Source organism: Agelaius tricolor, unplaced genomic scaffold (genome assembly GCF_023055355.1).
Source record: "Agelaius tricolor isolate 1412-34295 unplaced genomic scaffold, bAgeTri1.0.p SCAF_10, whole genome shotgun sequence".
Classification (NCBI taxonomy): Eukaryota; Metazoa; Chordata; class Aves; order Passeriformes; family Icteridae; genus Agelaius; species Agelaius tricolor.
In genome coordinates, this window is record NW_027269270.1 from 23,033,692 (window position 1) to 23,057,995 (window position 24,304).

The 24,304-nt window shown below is 39.0% G+C and overlaps 1 protein-coding gene across 1 annotated transcript in view; it reads right to left on the reverse strand.

Annotated features, from left to right (window-relative positions):
• The window catches only part of CNTNAP5 (contactin associated protein family member 5), a 410,986-nt gene that overhangs the window by 245,640 nt on the left and 141,042 nt on the right, over positions 1-24,304 (reverse strand). The window lies entirely within an intron of this gene.

Consider the following 24,304-nt stretch of genomic DNA (forward strand, 5'->3'; position numbering starts at 1 on the left):
TTTTCTCTAATGCTGAGGGAAACAATCCCTAGTACCTCTGACTACACCTGTTCATATTATGAATATTCATACTGCATTATTTACATTAATACTAAAGTAGATGTGTGAAAAATAGGTATGAACAGAGGTAAAGATATGGGGAATGTACTTGAAAATACAAGAACATTTATTCTGACAGGAGAAACCCCTTTAGACTTCTCCAACCATTCCTGGGGTATGTGTGTTCAACACCCATTAGCGGCAGAGCTGCTTAAAAGAAAGTTTTTATCCTGAAGTAGTTTCTGCAGTGAGAAAGAGCAAGCTTCACCTTGGCAGAGAAGACAAGATAACAAGGGTTTCCCTGGGGTACCAGTGAAGTTGATTTTCATGAAGTATGGACTTTTCCACAAGGAAATTACCAGGGATCAGTGCAACAGATGCCAGACACCCTGCCTCCAGCCCTTCTTTTGCATTTCTGTCCCCTCTGTGCCAGTCCCTATAGACAAGGGCAGGGCCCGTCTCCAGAAGCTCAGTCCTGATTATTCAAAAGGTTCAACACAAGGATGAAACACACAGGAATTCATTGCAAAAAGATAGGTAGGCCCCATGAGACTTTTAAACCCACACAAGGTCAAAGTCTTCTTGCATGGCTGTAGTAAAGCTACTCAGAGGATCCCACCAGGATGAGAACCAGAGGTGGACCTGGTGGAGTGCCTGCCTCTTCTCACTAAAGTAATTCCACAATTCTAAATGTGCTTCTAACCACAAAAAAGCCTTTTCCTAGCAGATAAATTAAAGAACATTTTAAGGTAAAGAAAACTTGAGATAGTGACTAACAAGTCTCCCCAGGTTTCCAGTGTCCTGAATGGCAGGTTATTTCCCTAGGCCTGTTGTCAGTCCAGCACATATTTAAAAGATTAGCAGTCTTTATGTTACAAACATTTCTTCACTGTCTGCCTCAGGTCCCTAGAAAAACTATCCTAAATTCCACTAGGGCATGGCTGTGTATCTGGTAAGTGCTCTTCCAGTGGCCTGGGATGTTTGCAGGTGTGTGACTCTGCTTCCCTCTCAAGTTGTCTAGCTGCTCATCTCTTTCTTTTCCTCCAGCTGGCCCAGATGTGCTGCAGGGAAGTTCCATCCCCCCTCTCTTTCCTCTTCTAAAGTGCAGAGTCAGGACAACAAGCAGCCTTCAATACCACTATCAAATCACACTTCACAGACCATCAGAAAATCATGCATAGTCCTTCTACAAGATTTGAAAGTTCATTGTTTTCAGGCAGAATAGGGTTTGAAAAAGTTCTAACAATGACCATGTTTTAAAATGGCTTTGAAAATGAAAGATTAAATGATGTAACAGCTGACAGCTGGTTAAAATTGTTTTCCAAGCAGCAAGCCTGTATCAGAAGAACCAGTTTTTAATCAGGAAAAAATAATTTTCTGCTGGGGAAAGGTTTCAGAAGCATAATCACCACACTATCCATTTACCCCAATAAAGGCTTCCCAAGCAATAAGATACAACCTGGCAAGACAACCTCATTTTTTTCCCTGAACTTCAGATTATTTCATAACATAGGCCTGTTGGAGAGCATCCAGAGGGCCACAAAGATGATCAGAGGACTGGAATCCCTCTGCTATAAACTGAGAAAGCTCAGTTTGTTCAACCTGGAGAAGAGAAGGCTCTGGGGAGACCTTAGAGCACTTTCCAGTACCTGAAAAGAATTACAATAGAGCTGGAGAGAGACTTTTTACAAGGGCATGGAGTGACAGAACAAGGGGTAATGGCTTCAGACTGAAAAAGGCTTTAGGTTATATACAACAAAGCAGTTTCTCACCAGAAGGGTGGTGAGGCACTGGAATTGGCTGACCAGAGGAGTTGTGGATGCCCCATCCCTGCAAGTGTTGAAGGCCAGATTAGGTGGGGCTTTGAGTAACCAAGTCTAGTGCAAGGTAACCCTACCAATGGTAGGGAAATTAGAACTAGATGATCTTCCAACCCAAACCATTCTGTGTGGAATTTCATGTGTAAAAAGGTGAGCTTTTAGAATAGAAAGTTGGTGTCCTGTGGCCCTCTGGAAAGGAGATGGTACATTTTAGAATGAAGGCATGCACTCTGTATCAGGGGATGAAGAATCACATGATGGGGAAAACACTGTTTTGTGCAGGCAGGCATTGTTAAGAAAGTTTCTTATCTCAACAAAGTTAAAGGCTTTATCTCAAATACCTTGTAATCAAGTCTGTGGGAACATGTAATTTAGACATAGTTATGATAAATAAATTTTAAAAAAAAAGCTGAATTCATATGATCTCAGCCATCTAAAAAAGTCTCTTAAATAAAGTAGCCAAGTTTTGGTTAGATAAATGCCAGCTCTCTACCACATTTCTTCAGAATTATAACACATCAAATAGTGCTAGCCACACATCTAACAAGAGAGATGGAAACACAAGGTCTTCTCTTTGAAGATCCTCTTCAAAGAAAGCTGAAGAGGAAGCAATTCATATTCATATCTACTAGGACATTGATTGTAAAATTCAGACAAATATTTATTTTGATAATGACACATATTTGTGTGTGCAGAGAGCACCCTAAGGCTGCTCTGTCCATACATGCAGAGAGAGACATAACATTCAGTGTCCTCCAGAGAAGGGAAAGGCACCTGACATCAGCTGCTCCAGGCTGCCTGACCCCTCCTTAGGGCACTTCTTGCTCTCCATACGGCAAACAATGTCAAATGACTTAACATGGCATGGGGAAAAGCACCAAATCCCTCCTCCCAAGTCTCCCTTCCAGGCAAACACCTGTGGTCAGATTCCAGCCCTCTTCCACATAAAAGCAAAGTCAGAAACTCTCAGGAACCCCAGCTCTAATCAGTCACTAATCACTGTTTTGACTGAGATACTTCATGATGTAAAATTAAACCAATTCGCAGTATTTCTAATGCACCACAGTTTAATTAGTACTATCATCTCTCTGGGCAAGCTTTTGTCAATTTTATGTTTCGTAATTCAGTTTGTAGCTGTCTAAACACAGGTCCTTCAGGAGTTCATGTACTAGCTATGAATGAAGTGTACATTTACATGGGGGGAGGAAACATCATTATAAACTTTGTTAGAAGGATGTATCAGCACTTGAGATGAATTCAGAAGTGGCTGTAAAGGCTGCCCCATTTTTTGCATTTATTTTTCCTCAGTGGCTTGCATGGTAACTATCAAGTTCAGGTTCTTCTAAATGGCTGCGTACATAGTGATTTGGAATCTGGAAAAGGCTAGACCCCTCTTGTTCCACACAGCCCACTGCTAGCAATTTTCCCATGTATATATACACTCTGAAATGCATGGAAGCTGAGAAAAACCCCAGGTACCTTTCTGCATCCACACTGTCTGCACAGTGCTGACAACAGTAAAACCAAATACTCTCCTTGGCAGCAAATCTTAACAGATATAACCTGGAAGATTTCCAGGAAAGTGATATTAGTAGCACCAAAGTACACCTCTGATGGAATCATTCTTCTGATCCTAGAAATGCTTTTGAACCTGCTGTTCACTGCATTTCTCATTTCTTCCATTAACAAGGGAGCAATTGAAAAAAATCTGCTTGTTTTGTCAAAGGTGAGAACATGCCTTCTAAGTATAAAGGTAAATTAAAGTTTGTATCCTAAATCTTTTGCCAGAGTTTAGGGTTGTGATTTTTTTTTTTCTTTCAGAAGTAAAAGTTATATGACAAAGTACTGAATAAATGGAAAAACTATCTGCAGTCTGGAGGAAAAAAAAATAATTCCCTTCACCTGAAATACTGCTGACTGGTATTTATGGGCAGTTCCTGGGAGCAGTGGCCTGTGGAGCAACTGTGGCCCTTTATTCCAGCCATGCAGTTCACAGAAAGATTATTTTCCATCATATTATTGCCAAGGAATGCTAACATATCTCTTAATGTGTCCTGTGAAATCTGTTTGAGAAACCTTCAGAAAGGGACAGGTTTCCTTCCAGCCCAGATGGTGCAACCCAGAGCTCACAGTACAACCAGTGCCAGATAGTGACAGAAACGGCCTCTCCTTCCATCAAAAATGTGAATTAGAAATAAATGTAAACATGGGTATAAATATATGGAAATGTGTAATGTGAAAAGTCTTGTGATGTTCTGGAGACAAGTTCCAAAATACATAAAGTGTAGGGTGGAAAATATATAGGAATCTTTTTTGTAAGCATATAAGAGAATTCCTTCTGAAAGTACCCTGGACCCCTGGGACAGCCAGTTTGGAGCTTCCTTTGTAGCTCTTCAAACCCTGTCCCTGCCACCCATCATTCTGTAACTCCTTTGTATTTCATGTGCACCACCCCTAAATACATTTCCTAAAACCACTCCTACTTTGTTTTTTTTGTTTGCTCTAAGGGACATTTGTGAGTCATATGACAGGAGGGAAGATTTAACCAAACTCCTAAAGGATAATGTCATCTTTAGATCATGCTCATTATAATTCATAAGCACTTCTCCACTTGACAGCTCTTCAGTTGCAGTTTCAATCTTGTGCTAGTTTTCCTGAGAGCCCTTTTCAATTTTCCACATTGCTAATGGAGCCTGAGGCAAAGCTAAAAATCATTTGGGCTTCTTGAAAGGATCAATAATTTTTGTGTGCTGTGCATTTTAGAATACATCGCATCGCTGACACAAGCGCTGTCATTGCACTGATAAATATAACACATCAAAGAATGTCACAAGTTTCCACAAAACATTTTAAAAATATTCAATAACTACCTGCAATCCCATGTGCAGCAAGCAGCGTTAAGTGTATCAGTCAAAAAAAAAGAAACTTAAATTTATCAGAAGACTGATTGCATAAATTCTTTGCCAAACATTGTCATTTTCTCTGTGTCTTGGCTTACACAAGAGACTGTGCAGAGAGAGAAGACCTAAGAGATTCACTATTTTTAGGTTTATACCACAACAAAAGCTGAATGAACTTTTTTCCAACACCCATCCAAGCAGTCAAGGATATCTGATCAAGTGCCAAGACATGCTATACTCAGTTAGCTCAATAAATTATTCCTTCAGCACCATGCAGAGCAAATTATATTTTAGGTGGACAGAATTTTGTTTGCAGTTCATCCACCTACAAGACAAAGGACTGCAGTGAAAGAAGGAGAAGGAGAGCACCACTACCACAAAGCTGTGTTCTTCTCAATTTAAAACTTCTAAAGAAACTGCCCTTATGGAGCATGCTGGGGCTGACAAACTGAGTGCTACTCTGCTTGTGTCTATTTAACCCTTGCCAAGAGCATGTTACTTGAGACAGGTTGCAGCCTCAAAGACTTCCTGAAGACTAAATGGAAATGCTGATTTCTCAGGGAAAGCAAGGCTGAAGCAGCAGTAATTGGACCATATAGCAAATGTGGTTTTACATAAATGATTCTCTCATAAAGACACTGCAGGTTCAGAGTATAAGGAAGGAAAGAAACATAGCAAACATTCTTTACTGCTCAAAGGCCTTTCATAAAAATATTCATTTTGACCAAATATTTTTTAGGCCTGCCTAAGAAACAACAAATTATTTTTTAAAATGGGTGCTACATCTCACCCTAAACGAAATTACCAAGAATTTCCATGGATTAAAAGCTGCTTCTTTCTCCCTTCTGGGAATGAAAGAATGAAACTGTGACCTGTTCTCTGTATCCAGAGAACAAAGTGTCATGGGTGTATTGGGTCCATTTCATTTGGATACATGAATGAAGCCATCTTATTGTGAATATATGTGAAAAATACTTTTTTTTTCCTTTCCATCAGGTGGGAAAGCCTATTCCCCTTTCCCCCAGCTTTTCCAACCTGCTGTACAAGCAGTGAGAGACCAATCCCCATCCTGAGGGAGGTGTTCTGTATGATGGAACAAGCTGTGCTTCAGCTTTTGGATCCAGAATTTTGGAAGGATTCCCCACCTGGGAACGTCTCTGGTTTTTGGTGTTGGGAAGAGACTGAGAGGCTCTGTGCGACAGAGAAGGAAGCTTCCCAGTGAGAGAGGGCTGGCACTGAAAATGGGAAACATTTGACTGCCCACACCACTTAGTCACAGAAAGGACACAACTGGAGCTGTACATGAACTGGGAGCACAGGTGGAAGGACTGAGCAGGAACTCACTCTCTTCCAAACCAAATGATCGACAGAGGTGATGCTAAAATAGAGGGGTTATGTGCTACCTTGATACCCACTTAGCCTACAATTAATGATGATGATACTCTCCTTACCAAGGCAGGTTTTCTAGCTCTTCATTAATCAGACTGGCAGGTCTCCTTCTCCCAGCTGATTTAAATAAAATTTGTGAGGTAAAATATGAGATTAACCTATGGCTCACACTTGAGTCTTTTTCCCCAATCTGTAAAGGGAAATCACCTCAGTTCACCATGCAGAAGTCCAAGTAAACATCTTCTATCCAGCAGCTTCTTTTTCTTCAACTACACATTTCTTTTCCCTACTCTGCTCCTTTCCTATAAGCCTAAATTGTTGCTTCAAAGTTTTAGGAGACGTGCCTTTAATCACTCCCACACTTATTACTCACTTACCGTGCTACCACTCTTTCATCAGACCAGCTCTCTTTCATCATTGTTTCTGAGCTAATTATTCAACATTAGCTGAACTGAACTGCATTTACCATTCATGAGGTATTTCTGAGCCAGAGATGATAATAACATCCAATACTTCTTGGATTTCCTTGTGGCTTGTTCTGTGCTATGTTCCCATGGTTTAGTAGTATGTTTAAATTTGGCTTTGAGTACCATCATTGGGAGCAATTTGTACAAATAGCACAAATTGCAAGACATGAAAGATAATGTAGGGCATCATTAGGAATCTTTACAGCATCACCTGATCAAGCCAGCCTGCTAAAATGATGCTGACAAGTCTCCAGTCCCTTTGGTGATACAGGATTGAACCCACCATCTGATAAAAAGGGGTTGAGTCCACTGCAGGCTAAATGGCAGGGATTCCTAGTGGGATGCATTACAGAGACTATGAAAGAACTGTTAGAGAAAAGAGCAAGAACAAAGTCTGACACATGTCCCCAATTTTTTGACTCATACATTCCCACTTGCATTGAAATCTCACTTTTATGTTAAAAAAATGGAAAGAAGTTTTGGAGAGAAAAACAATTATCAAGTTTCTCCTTCCTGCTTATTTATTTCTCTCCCTCCAAATGGAAGGAATCATTTTCTTTCTAAACTACTCCAGCTCTGAAAAAAAATACAAAGATAAGAAATTCTATAGGGGAAGGGAGAAAAATCAAGGAAATAGAAGGGAGTAGAAGAGGAAGTCTAACTGTTTTTCTCTTTGAACTAATAAAAAAACTAAAGGAGATGCCCCCTTTTTATTAATGTATCAAACTCATTTCTGAGTAACAAAACTTTTCATTCCAACTGTCAAGCCTTTGCATACAGAAACACTTGGAATATTCTTAGCCCATTTCTCCAGTGGGATTCTCTACACTGCATAGGTCATTATTTCCCTGCAGTTTTTTTCTCTGCATACTTTCCCTCTGTTAATGGCTTTTGGAGTCCATGTCCCTATGAAAGGGTAAAAGAGGATTTAAAACTCTTTCTTCTTTGTGTCTCAGATTGCCTCTGAGAATTCTTGACACAGAGTTACAAAAATCCACACTTCCTTTTTAAATAAAATTTAACTTTCACTGTAAACTTCATCGTTCTCCTCAGTTTCCTACCATGATAAATAGTGCTTTGAGACCCACCCTTCTCTGGGTATCATCAGCTACAGTCACAGACTCAAACTAGAACCATGGAGTAATAGCTCCCATTCCTAAAGCTCCACACACTTTAACATTTGTTAACTCCCATCCCTCAAGTCTCAAAGAGATATTAAAGTCTAAGTCTGAGTTCTGTGCTGAAGACAGAAGTTAAATATTGTACAGGAAAAAATATTCCATCTTCAATATTGATTGTTTTCTCTAATTCAGAAGGCAAACAGTTCAGTTGCTCTGTGAGGACTGCTTGACTTCACAGAGAAAAAGTTTTGGAAATCCTGCCACAATGCCATTTTCTACTTCCCAGACATTTAAAAATAAAACAAAAAAGCTGCCATCACTGCCCAAATATCATACCTGTATGTCATCCCTGACATGGTCAATCTACCAAGACACATGATGTAGGACTGAAAATCAGACCAAGGCCACATTAAAAATGCTAAAAAAAACATGTGTAAAAGATGACTGTCATACAAAAAGATTTATGGCAGTACCAGTTGAGAAGTATGTCCCAGTTGATCCTGCACCAGTATTTTTTCTGGATGACACATATGTACACAAACCACTGGAGAGAGATGCTACAACCAAAATCAAAACAGCACAAGTGGGTTTGCCTTATTGGCAGAGAGGAGTCTGCTGCAGCTCCCTATGGAGAATGCAAGTCAATAAGATTAGTGATGAAAAATAAGACACTGTAGAAAGCCAGAAAAGCAAGCACGAGAGACACCGGAGGTTCGCTGTGGATCATTGCCCTTAATCCTCGTGTTTGCCAACAAGAATGAGCCCAGCAAGCCGCGGGATATTTACAACCAACATCCCTGTGGATACAGCACAGGAAGGGCCTTGGCACAGGGCATCCACGGGGCTGTTTGGGGGCACCTGCTTGTTCTTTGACACAGAGTGGATCAATGTGTTGCTGTAGGCACATGTGTGCTTATGAATATTCATGGAAATCTGCTTACTTCATATTGCATTTACACTATTCTGCTTTCCATCATGCAAGAGGAAAGTTATGTGGATTTTTGAACATGGTAGTTCAAACTTTTTATCTGTTTATCTTCCTTAATAGGTAACCTTAATTATATTCTAGGCAATTTCCTATTTGTAACTATGTTTCATTATCAGAAAAAATATTCTTATATTTGTCTTTATAAATATGATAAAATATATCTAATATTTTTATCCTGAAACAATTGCACCTTAAAACCAAGAAAACTAGCATGTTTTATAAAACAGGGTAGCTACATCAGAGAACCAAAAAGCATGTCCTCCTATCTTGGGAAAATTTTAAACTTCAGTGGTTAGTTGTGGTCATTCTATTCTCCTCCCACTTCACTCTAAAACAGAACATAAATTGAAATAATAAAAACTACATGCAAAAAAGGTAGGATTTTTTTCAGCTCATTGGAAGATAAATTGAACAATAAAAATACCAATTAAATAAATGGAGTATCTTTAATATGTCAGAACATCCCCTGATAAGTATTCTGTGGCTTAACTGACTCAGCATTTTTGAGAAGAGAACAATAAAATTCAAGCACTCCCAATCCACTCTCCCTGCTTCTGTAGAGGATGCAAGAAGATCCAGCAAAATGTGGGGTATAAAGCTGTAGTTTGCTCAAGCCCACACAAGAAATCTTTCTTCTTAATGATGTTGTCCAGCTGGCTAACTAGCTGCAGTAATTTACAACTCTTATTTCTGCATTAAAAAACCATATAGTTTTTAGAGAGGACAAGTCTGTAGACTTATCTAGACTTGATATATATAGATATTTATGCTCTAAACTGCAAAACCTTTTAAACCATTCTAATCCCATTAATTCAAAATTTAGTATCTGATTTATTTTTCAGATGAGATGCTAAATGCATCCTACAGAAATGCTCAAGCTCTGCTTCATATAGAGGCAGCAGATAAGATGTAAAGAAACTCTCCTATCTCCAAAGAACCACATTATATTACTCTCTATAGCTCTGCACAGGCTTTTGATCATTTTTGAGCATGAACATTTGAAAAATGCTATAAAACCTATATGTATGTGTTTATTTACTTTTGGGTTCATATTTGTATATATTCTTATACATACTTATACATAGTAGATAATTACCTCTGAATGTTTATATACATAAACACGCTTATACTTGGGTGCAAATAGAACAGCATGAAAAGGAAATGGGAATGAAGTTTGAATGCCAAGTTCCAAAAAAGTTTAGACCTTATGGCTTGGAAGAAAGGACTTTCCAGAGCCTAACAAGCAATAAAGAGAGGAGGTGCTAGGCTGGAGCAGACAAAGCTGACTGCTGTCCCTGAGCTCGCCATTCAGCCTGAACATTTGCAAACCCCATCTGCAGCTTCAGATAAAATTATGTTTTCCTGCTTCTAGCAGGGGTTGTGTCTCTTTGCTTGGAAGGTGATTTTCCTGAAATCAGGAGTATTCCTAGCATTTTTTCAATATTATTATTATCACTATTATACTAAAGGACCCTTGGTTTCCCTGCTCTTTTTACTTTATGTACACTTTCACCATAAAACAACACTTTCCACATTATTTACCACTTCTAATAGAAGACAGGCAGGATTGTATCTATCAGCATGACACAGAGTTGTAGAAACATGCATTCAGTCTTGAGGAAGAATTACCAAGCTCTGGACACAGGCTGGACTGCAGAAGGCCAGGGGAGTCTGCAGTGGTAAGGCTGAAGGACAGGGAGGACAGTGATCCTGAACTTAAAAGTGGTGAGAATTAGAGCGATCACAGGAGTAAAAGCAACTCACCCTTTGGTTTATTTGACTTTGAGACACAGATTAGTCATTGAATCACAGGGCTGAGCAGAATAAGCAAGAGGAAAAGAAAAAGGAAGGAAAAAGAAGAGGTCAAGCACTTGCAGCGTGACTGAAGACAAGTTGAAAGCTAGTGAGAGAACTGACTAAACGCAGAGACAGAAATCAGAGCACGTTGCCTGCATAAAGGTCCTTCTGGATGTACTCTTTCTTCTTATCAGAAACAGCAGCAGGCTCTTGAGCAGAGAGCTTGAAGGTGTAAAGGTAACTAATGATGTCCCTTTCTAGGCAACTTCTTTGGTATTCTTAAAATCAGATGTAATCAGTACAAAGAGTCCACCTCTGACACCACAGAAATATTTCAGTGCATGAACTGTACAGTGAAACAGGAGAAGTGCAATCATAGAGATTCCTTTAGCTCATCACAATGTCTTTTTCTTGGTAATGCAGAGCCACAACCTCACTAGCCATCATTAAATGAGAAATGATAGCAAGTCACAAATTAGAGTAATTCTTGGAAAGGATTGGATACAAGTCAAATTCCAAATGACTCATCTTCAAAAAAACTGTAAATGTCTAATTAACCAGGATATTGAAGCTACTCAGTCTTAGAAAATTATTCTCGTTTCAAAAGAGAAAGAGTGCAAAAAAGGCTATAATAAAACACAAAAAATGAAATTAATGGATTTAATCAGGAAAATCCTTCAATACAACACTTCATTTTTTGTTTTATTTTAATAATTGTAAAAAAATGGATTTGTATAAAAGCAGCAACATCTAAGATACTATCCTGCTCTATATGAACAGCTAACAGCATGCACACCTACAGTTTTTCTGTTAAAATGTCATATACAGGTAACTGCACACACGGAAGTCAGTAGAAGGATCTGCAGGTATTATTCAGGATCAAATTTTCAGTGAACTAAACAGTCAGCAGAATTTAGGAACAGCATCTTTTGAGGATTTGATATCTCATTTTCAGGGCTGAGCATTCATTATTTGATTTCCAGATGGAGGAACTAACATTTAGATGACACAATAAAATAAATAAAAATAAGTTAAATTCCTTTAAAAGAAGGGGAAGAGAGAGAACTTACATCTGTCAGCTCTACATACTTTTTAATATCCAGTGTCAATTAAGATTTATAAATACTTTTCTTACATTTGAACCATTCTGGCTTCTGATCCTGTTTACTGGAACGCTGGACTTCAGTTAGCACACAGAGTACTCAGTTCAGTTTACCACTGCTTAACTGTGTTATTGCTTTTCTAAATGTTAAGCTAAGAATGAAATCCTCTGGACTGAACTGAAACATGTTTATATTATAAAATACAACCTCAGCAGTCCTAATGAGATTCTGTAGCCATTTACTTTTAAAACTACAAAGGTAGGTATTTAAATGTTAAAAAAAAAAGCATCAGCCACAGAAAATGTGACCTGAAAAATGAAGATAATTTCCCCAAAGATTCTTGGAAATAGCTCTTGAAGTGCTTTTTCACTTGTTATTCCATCAAAACTGACCAACAACCTTAGAAAACCATTCAGCCATTTCTAGAAGACATCCATCTGAGACAAATCCTTTACTGACCTCAAAAATACCAATGCTTGTCTGCTTACAGGGAGGTCTTTTCTATTACCTTGCTGATTTGACACACTTGATTCTGCCAGAATTTCAATATTTGAGGGACTCAGCTTTTAATCTACCTGAAGTGATACCACAATGCCCAAGCAGCCAGATGTTGCCAGATCTGGGGTCTTTGACAAGACAGTGTAATTGAAATTGCTTTACCCAGAAAAAAGAAATATAGGACAAAGCAGGGGAAGAGAAGCCTCCCCTTGACTCTCTTGCTATCAGGAGGGAGAATATTGAAAACAGTACTTGTGCAGATGGGAAGGTCTAAACTCATGAAGGAGGTGGTCCTATTTCTGCAATTTCTTTCCTATTTACACCTCAATACGTTCCTTCAGAAACTACCACTTTTCCAAGTCTCTGGCAGAGGAAAAGTAGACATGACTTATTATTCTGAATTCTCATTGAATCTCTTTTTAATTAAACTTTTCCTTCCCCCAGGGAAGCTGAAATATATTAAAAAAAAATCGGATTTCTGACTTAATATAGGCAGATTCACCCTAAGCCTGGTTTATTTGCATAACTCAGGACTGTTTCACTTTGTTCTGATCTTCTTGGTCTCTTCAGTGGATGAAGGGAGGCAATGTGTTATGTGCTATTTAGTCATAACACAAAGTACAAGCACAAGATTTATTTGTTCATACATGTAAGAATACTAAAGGAAGTAGTTTTTAATAATTCTGACAAAACTGGAGTGGGGTAATCACATGGCTGCATTTGGCTTTAAACATCCAGCTGGTAGCCTCAGACCCTTTTTGGTACTGTGCTTCGTACAAGAATGGCCTTGATGAAATATATGGACTTATTGATTAATGCAATGCTTTGGAGTATCATGAATTACCCCTGCCTTCTTTCATATGTTTATGAAAGAACCTCAAATGTAGGTTTCCCCCATGGAAAGGGGGAGGGCTTTTCCATCACCATTATTTTTTAAATATGGAAAATACAAATATATGGATGATGGATATCTAAGAACTACTAAACTCTTACCTTCCATATCAGCTTAGTGCATTTTCTGTTTCTTAGTTAAGGATTATTCCAAATAACTTCTCATTCCTTGAGAGCTGAAGGTTTAGTTTACTAGTCCCAGACTACAAAGGTACAAAGGCTTGATTTTCTCATCAAACTAGCTATTAAAAACTGCCACCAGTCAGTGACGTACAAATTTGCTGAAAAAGCAGAAAATACATTTGCATTCATACAGAGCCTTCAGAGCAGAGACTTTGCTGTTACCACTGGCATAAAGAGATCCCCCCACTAGGATAAAGAGCTTGTGCTTCACACTTCCTAACACAGAAAACCCATTCCTGTCCTGAAGGAGTCTAAATCAATTACCCTTCTCTGTGCATCTCGTGGAAGAGAAGAACAGGCATTTCCAGCTGTGAGCTGTTTTTCTCCCTGCCTGAGCACTGAAATAAGTGCCTGTCTTTGAATTTACAAAGCTTAGCTAGAACATGACTTTATAGATTTGCTCTGAATTTCCTCTAAGCTAAGATTATCGTTTCCCTTAATGTAAGAAATAATAAGGATAGCCCTTCTCTTATGCAGGTCTTCCGTCTATCTTAAAACAGTAGTTTATGATTATATTTAACTGATACTATTCTTCAATTTAATATGAATGTATCATTTTAATTACATAATTTTAGTTTAGTACCCAGGTAAGCAACTTGGTGCAAACTTACATGCTCATGTAGGGAGATACAAGTCAGCTCTACCTGCATGCCATGTAGAAATGACTGGAAGGACACACTGCTCAAAAAAGATGTTTTGTTTTCCTGGTTGTCAGTCAATGAGCCCATAGCTCTCCCACTGAAGACTTCATAATTGCAGATTTATACCCTGACCCTGTAAAAGTTGCTGTGTACTGACCCCACTATAGAGGGCCAGCACAATCATGATGGTTCAGAGACTCCATTTATGGATGTAGTTGATAATTTTAAAAGAAGCATTATTGCTTATATTAACTTACTGCTTAGCATAAGAACCTCTTTCTCCAACCCCTGTTGGCAGGTGAAAGTCTGCATACACACGACCATTTAGCCCTAATGAAACAGAACAGGTAAACTCAAGCTCAAATCAATTAAGCGCATCACCTAATGATGCCTGGGAAAGCTTTCAAAAAGTCAAGCATCAAGCCCAGGCCTTTCCAATTTGAAGAAGGTGCCTCTTCCCTAACACCCACACTTTCATCCTAACAGTTAGGAGGCTGATGTTAATTTTCACATGCTACATTTTTCAGTGCAGCAGAAAAACAGATAATTTTACTTGTAATTGTGGTGTACCCTAGTAAAGTCTGTCAGGTGTTAGAATACTGACCTCAGCGCCTCTGCTAATTAGATGAAATTGAAAAAATGCCCAGGCTCTATAAATCAGATTCTACTAAGGTTAGGATGGGTGCAAGATGGAGAGGGTAGGAGGAAAATCTGTTCTCTTATAGCTCTGACTCATTGTCTGCTTGCTATCAGAGAAAGGTTTTCAAATCAGGACTTCCTTATTTAATTCACAGAAGCCATTAATGCCTGGACCCAATGGCAAAACTGGGGATGTCTGGATCAAGGCTGTCAAGGCAAGTGAAATAACACATATTTGTGGTGAAATGGGATGAGTCATAGCAGTTGACACCACCTCCTTACAAGTTTAAGTGGAAAAATGACTTGTGTTTAGCGAGCAGGTCTTTTCTCTATCTCTTCTGCTGAGGTCTCAAGAAAAGAAGCAACTTCCTTCATACAGGTTGGCCTTGTCTGACAAAGCCAGCCACAGCTCCTAAGCAAAAGCAGAGATGAAAAGTACATCTCCACTGCTTGTCTGAAAAACAGTCTGGGCTTTTGTAAACACTTGGTTATGAATGTGGGCGTGTGAAGGAGTTTGTAATCCCAACTTCTAGTGGAGCAGTAGACTGCTTTGACTCATGTGCAGTCTCCCTGGAGGAGGCCTCAGGAAACAGAACCAGCTACAAAGCTTAGGTTTCAAAAGGAAGAGTTTATAATTTGCAAAAAAAAAAAATCTTATTTTATAGTTAAAATGTTTAACTTTAGTAATTTAGCAAGCACATGTACCTAATGTTACCAAGAAAAAGCTAGCTATATGTTCTCTAGGAACAAGTTCTCATCTGTGGACCCAGGAACATTAGCACTGTGAGATCATATTTGCCTGGAAGAAATACCCTTGGACTATCAGCTTTTCTGAACACCTACAATGTTTTCTGTACTGCTTGTAAAATGCTGTTATCACAGCATAATCCTATGTATTACAGTGGAGTGTATTCAACTCAACAGAACAGGAGGGTTCTGAAAACACAACAATTGCTGATAAAAAAATGCAAAGAAGTGTGCAAAAGGATGTGCAACTTTAGCCAACTGTATTTTCAGTAAATTGTATTCAAGGGCAGCAGAGAATACGACAATAGAACAGGTCAACTCTCTCTCAGATGAGGAGCTCAAAAGGAACCATTAGGAAAAAGGATAATTCTTCCCACTGCTGACAGGTACAAACACAACTTGTATTCCATACATTGCCAGACAGATTTTAAGGAAAATAAACTTTGCAGGAGAACAATAAAAGGGATCTGCATGCTGGATGAACAGGCTTCTGAGGAAAAAGATGATCTGAAATTCAAGTACAAGTCATTGCCTTAATTTTCTTGAAATTTAGACCAGGTCCTAGATGAACTGAGTCTGCACAAGAATTTAATGAATAACTGTCTAAGAATAATGAGAATTAATATTACATATAAGATGAGCTCTGTACTTAAGAAGCAGAGCTGGGAAAAGGGAATTTGATAATCCATAAATATTTGAATGCTGCAAGCTACATCTGACTGAAATTCATCAAATTTTCATTTTCCAAACAAACAAACAGTCTCTGTGAAAAATGCCATAGCTGTTTAATCTTCTTCAGGGTTGCTGAAGGAGGTTCTTCCTCTAAAATTAAAATGCAAACTATTTTTCTACAAAATTAAAAAGTAGTAAAACAACACAAACCAACCCCACTGAACTTTTGGGGGCAGTTAGGAAGCGACCCAGTGGCACTGTTCTTTCTGTGTAAGGTTTCTCCCAGCTTTCTGATCCTCTGTTTAGTGTTGACATAGGAGGTGCACCAAGGGTTGGGCAGCCTAGGGGTGAAGAGTCCACCTAGAATCCAACACACTCAAGTTCATATTCTGTTTTTCCAGAGATTTCCTATGTAGCTGTACACAGAGCACCTGAGCTCCTCTGGAGCACCAGTCCCTGTAGGGCACTGATCTCTCCTTCCCACCCAGGAGGAGATGGGCAGATGGGCACCAGGATTATGTGAATACACAGCATTCTGCATGTTCCAGAGCATGTGCTCTGCCCAAGAGAGGCTCAGTGTAGGCATTTTCACTGGCATGTGGAGACCATGAGACTTTAGAGTCACTAAAAAGCCTCCATTTTCATTTGAGGTCAGTTGTACAGGATTACTTAGATTTAGGATTATTTATAGGATTATGTAGGTGCATTTGTGCAAATTCTCCCAAGGCCAGGTCGGGAGAACCATATCCTGAGAACAGAAGCTCCCTCTCCATTGTGTTTGCCATTTCTATTTGGTTTAGCTTACCCTCTGCACTGTGGAAAATAAGTGTTCCTTAGCTCTTTATCCTGGGGGGCAGGCGTTTATCAAAATCTATTAAATATTTAGACCTTTATATAGCAAGTAATGCTGCTAACTTGTTTGACTTAAATTATACCCCACTGGCAAATCAAATTAGAGAAGATTTGAGAAAATCTACCTTTTAAAACAAAAGCTGATTTTCTACATGTTCAGCCATTTGTGGGATTAACTTTTTAATGGGTTTTTATGTGCACAGTGTTTTTGTTTTCATGGATACTAGAAAAGGATGAATTATTCATCAAGGAAAAAAACATCTACAACACGCATTTTCATAGCTTATTTGGTCCCTTTTGTCCTACTCATAAATCAATCCTGATTACTACAAATGAACGTGTTCCCACTAAGGGTTCACTGATGACTCACTTGGACCATTAATTTAGACCTCTTCACTAAGTGCATTAAGATGCTGCCACTGGTAATAGGAAACTGGAAGAATATTCTTTGTGACCTCCTCTCTTTGCCTGCACACCCCAGACTCCTTCTCCTGCTCCATTCCTTGTGTATAATTTTATAGACACAACACATATTCTCCAGTTAGAGCACGTCATTTCCCTTCTTGTTCCATTGACAAATTTGCATGAAGGGAAAGAAGAAAATTATATATTAATGCCCAGCAGGTTGCTTTTATGGCCTAGGAGGAGGATAGAGAGCAATCAGCCAGTATCTACATCCTCAATGGGGGCAAGTGATGCCCAAACAAAGACAACACTGAATTGTTATGGGAATGACTACAGTGTGTCACTGGTGGCATAGATCACAAGGCATTTGTCTCTGTTCCTGAAGTGCTGACAAGCTGTCATCAGTGAAGAACCATTGTCATCGAGGAACAACGCTTCACCATTCATTTAGAGCAGCAAATGGAACAAGCCAATTCTTATCCAGGCAGGGCAGCATTTATCAGCTCCTTATTGCTCAGCTGGGAACAAACAGAGGATTCTACCCATTTGAAAATTATTATTATTATTTACTACTTTATTGGCAACACTGTGCACTGAATAGTTTTAGAAGAAAAATTTATGCCCCAGAATTCCTAAGGGTCAACATTCAATTTTTCTCAATAGACACAATAAAAGAGAGAAGGAAAACACATTTGTTTCCTTCCCAGTCCAATTGCTGCAGTGCCACGGTGGTTAGCATTGAACACCATTCTGTTTCATGTGCTGGGGCTCTGTGCTGAACCCCAATTACCAATGCCAAAAGAGAAACATTCCTCAGAATGATACCAGTTATTCTTTGCAGCTTCCACTGCTGTGGTTGCTGTGAATATCTTTTGAGTATTTTCAAGTATCAAGCTGAATGGAATGCTGTGTGTCCCACTGCAACTCAATGCTCTTTATGCCATAAAGATATCACAGATCCCAGGCAATTAACAGTTTGGAAAAGAGTACATTAACACCAGCTACTAAAAGCCTTTTATAGTCTTGAATGGTATTCACTGAGCAATTACTAAGTTAGCTTTTTCTTGTTACTGCTCTTAGGAATCCACCTAACAGTGATGCACATTAAAAATACCCCTTAACCTCAAATTCAGAGTTGTATTCTCTAGCATGGGAACAGTGAAGGCATTTCACAAGCTTATCACTGGTGTAACATGTTTGATGATGACTAAGACAGGAGGGAGTCACAGAGAGTTCCCAGCAAACCCCCAGCACCTACATCCTACTCATGGATAAGCCAGTCTCTGTCAGGAATCTGGGCTACCCTGTTCCAATACAAGCACACCAGCACAATCCCAGAGCTGAAACACCCTCCAGACCATGAGTCACAGCAGTGCTGGATGCTACTTTAAATTTAGTTACTTGAATAATCTCCATTTATAACACAACAAATTGTTGAGCTGCTCTTATCCAAAGCCTGTTTCAAGCAGGCTCAAACTCAGGATTCACTGGAAGCTTCCTCCTACCTGCTGCACACCAGCACAGGGCTCTGATTCCAAGCCTGACTCCTCTCTGATCTGGCATGTGCAAAATGAGGGCTGGCACTGATAGAGAAGAGACCAAGGGCCTAGTTCTGCTTTTGTGATGTGAACAATTTCTTGACATTTCTTTCTAACACTAAAACCTTCTCAACCACAAAAATGTCTCAAACTCCATATACAGTGTTTGAAAAAGAGTAGACAAAAATTACTTCCACAGACAACTGCTGCCACAGAAGAAAAATTTTTTTAACATAGATGTCCATTCATCACATCCTGTTGTTATAGCTGCAGCACACTCCTGGTAATTGGATTATTCAAGGACTACACAGGTTGAGATCCCTGGTGCTGCATTAGAGAATGCAAAATTAGAGAGGTCTTTAATATGGTAGAGAAACACTGGATAAAATAAAACCTGCCATTGCCACTTTGTGCTCTGTACCTTATTTTCAGTTTAAGTACTACAACTGTACATTCAAAAAAACCAAAAGATCAACTCTGCAGGCCTCTAATTGACAGGTTACAAAATACAACATAAGAGAATGCACCAGGACTCTAATGCCCATTCAGTATTATAGATTGACAGACTCATACAGACTTCCACTGTTTTATTCTGACCTTGCACTGATAATCTCTGGGCACAAAGTTCTGCAGGAGATAAACCAAGTTATCCAAGTTCCAGCATATGTTTGAAAGAACATAGAGAAAGAGCTAGCAGCATGCAAAGGAAAAACACAGCTAGAGAACTGGGATTCCTCCTCTAGAATATAGAACAAGCAAGATCCTTCATGACATTTACAAATGGCTTTATGCCCTCTCTTGTACTAAGCTATCTTCCTTTATTTTTGGAGAAAATACCAGCTAAAGTATTAAATATTTTCTGCATATATCAAAATATATATGTGTAGAAGGGCAGTTAGATCACTACACTATGAACTACCAATTTTTTTTAACTGCTTAATGGAGCAGATAATTAAAAATAAGAAAACCTGTGCTTTGCCATCTTTTTTTCCCCTCTAAGTTTTCTATTGAATTATTTTCATCATTTAAAACATCAGTTGCACTCATCTAGTGAACAAATGGCATTACTAGCCCAAGAGAACCTGCACAGGGCAATTTAAAAAATCAGTGACAACATTAATACAAGGAAATTAATAATCAATTATATTAGCCCAGCACTGTGTACCAAGAAAAATTTAAAATATTGTTTTTCTCTAACTCTGCAGACATGACAAAATGTCTGCTTATGCTTCCTGCCTTACCAAGTGATGCTTTCAAAGCCTTCAAAAATTGCCTGTGATTTTAAACCTTTATTATATCATTATTATATTATTCTCTTCCCCTTTCTCTTAGATTGAGTAGAGGAAACTTAGTTAAAAGCAAAAAGAAAAAAAAAACCTCAACAGTTCATGTCACTTAAAGACAGAAGGAAAATGTTCATACAGATCTACCAGTTCTTTTCTCTTTTGCACAGACCCAGAAGAGATGAGTCCAGCAGGAACCACCAGGAACCACATCCTACAGAGACATTCCTAGTATCAGTAAGGCCACAGAAGGCTGAAAAAGTAGATGCTACAGAACCAGAATATCATTCCCCTAATTCTGAGAGTGGAAAAACACAGCAGTGTTCTTTATTTTTATTATTATGTAAAAAAAAAAGAAAAAAGGAGAAGCACAGCAAGTTACCTGGTGCCCTGTACAGACAGCCCTGGAACACTTGGTAGGATTCGGGAGGCTGGAACCCAAAGGGGAAGGAGACAGGCAGAGAGCCTGGCACGTGTGAGCTGGCACATACACCTTCAGTCCTCTCTTTCTCCCCTTCTTGTGCTGCTTTCAGAGGAGGCAGAGGAGGGGGTAGGTAAGACTCTAATTCAAGTTTGCCAATAGAACTGAAACCTGTCACATCTACAGAAAATCCATTTTGGGAGCTAAAAATAAATAAATGCTACCTCATACTCCCACTGCCTTTGGTTTTCTATTCATTTCAGTATTCAGATATCCAAACTCCACTTGCTTCAAATAGCAGCAGAGAAAGGAGAAGGAGGGGAAGAGGAAATGAGGAGTAGTTATGGATTTAGAAACTACTACATATAGCAAATATGAATATGAATTAACAGAGAATGGGACACAACCACACCAGATGGGATCAACTCAATTGACCCCTAAGGCTTTATTTTAGCTACTTAGATTCTCACATTGATTGTACATTCATCTCTTGTTTATATACACAACTTCAGTTTCCCATTGGTAAAAGAATGATTACAGTACTTAAAAAAACCACTTCACCAGTCCTACATGGACTGGAGTGCTGGCAGAAGCCTGTACATGCCATGTGCAGGGAGAGCTTCACAAGCAGGTTGTTCTACCCACCATATTTTACACTTGAAGTCTATACTTTGTACAAATGTACCAAGCACATTTGAAAACAAATTGTTCTTGCTGTTAATTTATAAGGAAAAACCTGCTGCACTTGCATGACATTAAGAGGGGGAAACAAAAAAAGAAAAAGAAAATGTCCAAGCAGATGATGTATTGGGTGCTGAGATAATAATCCTGGATGGATTCCTGTAGCTGGTAAAGCCATCTGCCTGGTGGATGCAGAATCCAAAGACCTTTGTAGTCCATGGAATGACCATCTTGAGACTGATTCCCAGCCAGTGAGAGCTGATTGACTCAAAGGGATTGAAAGCTAGATACTGACAGGTATGCAAAGGAGGCACCCACCAGCTGTGGGTCATTCACAGCTCTTCTCTCAGGAAATCTCATTGCTTTGGACTATTTCTCCATTGACACATCTGAAGGCATGAAAAAGCTAACATTTGTGTTCTCCCCCTCCCCCTTATGAAGCTAAGAGGAGGGAGGCATGTCTGAATATCATTCTCTTGTTAAGAACATTTAAGCACTGAGATTTGTCTGATGCTCTTTAGTCAGCCTGCAAGCACACGAGGCACAAACCAACCATCAGCACTCTACCTTATCTCAGCACAGCTTTCAAACTTAGCATTTCTGACCACACGGATGGAAAGGTCACTGTTCAAGAGACCTCTTGCCTTTGCCACAGTTGACCCAACAGGTCTCATTTGTGCTGTTACACAAATCCCAAACACACCCTCCTGATGGCCTCAAATATCCAGAGTCAGATTTGCTCCTGTAAGTTTTCACTTACACTTGGCTGACTCCTGTGCAACTATCACCACTGCAGAGAAAGGAAGGCTGAAATCAGAGTGAACCAGAGTGAACACTGGTTGCCAAAAATAAATAAATATATAACTTGCATGTAAAAAAAAAATTTACATTTACTTCAGTATTTTTTTCAAAATAAAAAAACCAGACACATTGCCTATTTTTAACTGAACAGAATTATTAAAGCCAGATGTGTTCTGTAAGGCCACAAGAAAATCTACTGCAGAATAATGGACTGTATATTGACCATACATTTCTGCAAGAGTAGAAGATCTCATTCTACTACACATTGAATTTGAAGATCTCATTCTACTACACACTGAATTTCTGCAGCTTTGACTGACACTTATGACTGGGTTTAAGTGAAAGGTTTGAAAGTCTCCTGATCAGCTAGAAGTGCTGGTGAAAAGGGATAATAAATGTTAGAGATACTTTAGGTGGCAGAGGCAGCTGTGTTCTGGAACAGAAACATGCAATAATTGAGAATAACTTTCGCAATGGGAGTTAAAAGGTGCTACTTGACCAGGAGGTGCTTTAATCTGCTACATCTTTTCAGGCCATGTGTGAAAAGTCAGTCAAGAAAGATACAAGTAAGGCAGAGGGAAGCATAAGGTGTAAAATAGCAATAGAGGACATTTTTTAAGATACACAACACTAAACTGGGTGGAAGATCACTTATGGCTCCTGCAAATCTTTTCTGCAGCTGCAGACTAGCCCTGAACTGATATAGAAAAGTGCTTAAGAAAAACATGACTTCATAGTTCCTTTCATTTTTTTACTACTGCTCCCTCCTTCCAACTTTAAAATGAAAAAGGGGGGGAAAAAATGGGGCTCAACAAGTCTCAACTTACCAAAGCTACTAATGTTTTCAGATCACAGAATATGCTGCTAAAGGGCAACTAATTTGTTATATAGCAGGCAAGGCTTTGTGTCTCCTTGTCTATCTGATAAATGTTGAAGTTTCAGTTCTCCCAGACATCATATGCAACACATTTTCAGTGTTACGTACATGGCCATTTATTCATTTTCTAGTAATTAGTATCCTGGGGAGAAATCCGATTGCCACTCTATTTACCTAATTTAATAAAATATTGCAGAATGCAAAGTGGGAGGAATTTCTAATGTTTTATTAGCATTTGGCAATTCTGATCCTTCTAATGATGTCTACTGACCCCTAGCCTGTAGCTGTGTTTCAAAGCAGTTTCTTCACCAATTCTTTCTTTAATTAAAAACTATTACCAAAGAGAAAATTAGAATCAAATATCTCAGTGGCAGAGAAGATTTTTACTTACTCAGGACTTTAATTTTACAGCAAATTAATAAGTGAGAAAAGAATAATTTTTAAGAGTTTTATAATTTAGAAGTAAGGGGAAAAACAAATTAGATTAAAGACATATTAGATATTATGAAGAAAATTAAATGAGCTGCACTCTCCCGCCCAGCCCCAAGCATAGTCCTTTTCAACTATAAATACTGTCCCCAGTTTTGTTCTTGTTCACAAAATCTGTCAGAAATAAACCTGCTGAAGTCATTGTGAGTATACCAGTACTGGCATCTGAATGCAACTCCTTTGGCCAAAGTATTCAAATTGAGGAGGGTGCAGAGCCCATCCTTTCCCATTTGCACATGGGCTTTCAAGTAGAAGCTTCTGACAGTCGCCTGCACCGAGGCTTCTCACATGGGGAATTCTGTTATTTCCTTTGGTTACTGGGTACCTGGAAGCTCAGTAACCCTTTAAAGCTATAGCACTTTCATACAGCTACTTGAATGTATTTCAGGCTACAACTTCAATATTTTAGCCCACATATGAGCTTTCTTGGCCCAAAACTGAGGAAGAGTGCACAGCCTCCCTGAGCTCCAACATAAGGAGATGATTTATTTAAGCAGGTGATGAATTTTCATACTGGGTGCAATTATTGAGGTCTGTGCGAGCACACATAGATCTTCACATGTGAATCTAACGAGGTTTCTAGGGAACTTGCAGCTATTACAGATTCACAGGCTCCTTCCCTCAGCTCCTGGGAAAGCACTTACAGCTGATTCCATGCTAATTCATTGCTCAATGAATAAGTAAAATCTGTACAGTATAATAAAACCATCGATCATCATGCTTTAAGATTGACTCCTAAATATTTAGGAAGCAGCGCGTATTCAATGGAAATGTTTATTGGCACTGTGAAATTAAACTGTCACCCGTGAAATAGTAAAACTCATTAACATGGAGTTTCTTTTTAAGTGTTAGGAATTAACTTTATGGCCGCATCCGTAATGGCAAGCCTCAGCCTTAAATCGCCTGCCATTTAGTATTCGCGAGCGATATTAAAACATATTAACCGTGATTTAATTGGCCGGAAATTAAAGAAGATAGAGGAGGAAAATACATATATAGGAAAAGAGAAGAAAGAGGCCGGGCCGGGCTGTTGGGAGGGGACGGACGGACGGACGGACAGCG